This window comes from Cryptomeria japonica, chromosome 8 (genome assembly GCF_030272615.1).
Source record: "Cryptomeria japonica chromosome 8, Sugi_1.0, whole genome shotgun sequence".
Taxonomy (NCBI): domain Eukaryota; kingdom Viridiplantae; phylum Streptophyta; class Pinopsida; order Cupressales; family Cupressaceae; genus Cryptomeria; species Cryptomeria japonica.
The window spans coordinates 83,251,157-83,253,606 of NC_081412.1; positions in this window are offsets into that span (position 1 = coordinate 83,251,157).

The window sequence follows — 2,450 nt, forward strand, 5'->3', positions numbered from 1 at the left end:
AAATCTACAACTTCAAAGTCACCTCATGAAGTTCCTTCTTAGATTCCCTTGGATGTGCCCATGTCTCCGTTTGATACTGATGTGGATTCTTTTTCCACCATTCACATTGCTCCTGTCCTATTGAGTGTGTCTGCTCCGAATGTTATTCCAATTTCAGCGTAAGAGCCATCTCTTGATCATTCACGAGGACTTGTCGAATGTTTTTTATGAGAATCTTGCATATGCTTCTTTACCCAACCTATCGTTATCAGAAATTGATACTTTTGTTACCAATCTTGACAAATTCATGATGCATTCATCACATCCTTTGGTTCCTGAGTAGGCAATGATTGATGTTCAGACAAAAACTTCCCCCAAAGTAACAACTGTAGTTCAAATGGAGCTTGTTTTCTTCACCACCCCCAACTATTTATGAGACAAATTCGATAGCTTTACCTCCATGGCTAAGCTCTTTCACTCCTAAGAGAAAGAAGCAGGAAATTTCTCGACATCTTTGATTTTCAGCAGCTTAAAAAGTCTAATCCCAAGGTTGCAAAGAGAGTTAAAACAATTTCAAGAGTGATAGTAGACAACGACATAATGAAAGTTGCAAAAATTATTGAACCAGTTGTCAACAAGCCGCATGAAGAGATGCAAGCTTCTAATTACAGAAATACAAAGGTGGAACTTGGTAAGCAACACATGATGTTGTCATGCATGATGCTTAACATTCAATGGCTTCATTGGTGCAGCGATATGATGAACCTCTGGCCAAGAAAGACAAGCTGAAAGAGGAAAATTTGCAGCTTATCTCAGTGATCCAAAAAATCACTAAATCTTCTGAGGAAGGGACCAATCCTTCAACTTCTTTTGTCTCAGAAGAATCAATCAGGGAAATTGAACGAGATGCTCAGAAAGTGCGAGCAATTGATTCTTGGGTAGATCAGATTTCTGATCTATGTGCTCAGGTCTTGAAGGAAACGTTCCAAGTAATGGTCAAGCTGGAAATGACCAAGGTAAAATTGAACCAAGCTTCTGAGGTTTTCAAACATAATTTGGAAAAGGTTGAGAGCAACTTAAGGGTTTGACATAGGTTGCCACAAGAAAAGTCGGATGTTCTACAAGAGTATAACATCATTCCTACTAGAACCATGTATACATAATTTGGAGAACTTTTAGAGAATAAATCTCTTGTTCTGAAAGAACTCATTCAAGAAATTGATGATGCCTTGAGATTGCGCATGGAAATGGTGCAAGATATTGTTTCTCGTTTTGAGAAAATCTCTTGTAAGATTGTAAGTTAGGATGAGGAATTGTTGTCTGAAGAAGAAGTTCTTTCAGATTTGAGAAGAAAGATTCATCAGGAATGGGAAGTTGAACAGTTTTCAGTTGCATAAATTCAAGCTTTGGTGAAATACCAAACCTTTCTGCAAGAAGTTCAAGCTGTTCTGGAGAAGCATAGACTTACAATTCTTAGTTGTTGTGATATTGTTATCAAAACAGTTGTTGTTGCTAAGAATACCCATGAGCCAAATCCCGATGACTTGCAAGGAATCATCCGAAAGTTTGAAGAATACATGGCCAAGCATGCTACTGCATAAGTGTCTTTGATACTTAGTTTTAATTTCAGAATTGTTAAATTGTAATTTTCTTTTTGACAAATTTACTTGTAAAAACAATTTTGTAATTGCAAGTTAACTCATCACTTGCACTTTTGTGATTACAAGTAAACCAATTACAAGTCAATTTAGAATAGTACTTGTAATTTTGAATAAGTCTTAGTTAGTTGGAATCCTCCCTTCTTTTTCTCAAAGCTCCTCTCCTATAAATACTTGAGGGGGTCTATTGTAATTTTTATCTTTTAGAAAACAAGTAAACTCTGCCAAAATTTATAGCAAGAAAGACTTTGGCACAATCTCTTGAGTTTTGTGTTCATTATTGCACTTCTTGCGTGTGATTCTTGAGAGCTTAATCAAATTTGCTTTGTAGACTTTGTGCTGCAACTATTGGAGATTAATATAGATTAGAGTAAAGTTCTTATCAAGGGAAATTGTAAAAATTTGTGTCTACACTTGTTCTTGAAAGAAAATAGATTAGAAATTGATTTGTTCTTGGAGATAACTGTGGCATTATGGATGGCATCTAAACAATCCTCATCTTGAAGCACTGAAACATTCAACTTAATAAGACCATACCTAAGAGGCAACTTAGGGGAGAAGGAGACATCAAAGGACAAATTCACTAGAATTCTTATATTGATATTTCCATTGCTGGCCTGTCCAAAATGACTTTTTTATTGGCAACATTTCCATACTTCATTTCATGTTAATCATTAGTCATTTTTTCCCACTTCAGTGGCTCTATTTGTCCCAATACACAACCTAAAAATAATGTCTATATGTGTGAGTATCTAGTATCTAGCTATGCATATTCCATTTTACGCCACATAATTTTTTGTACAGAAGCTTCAA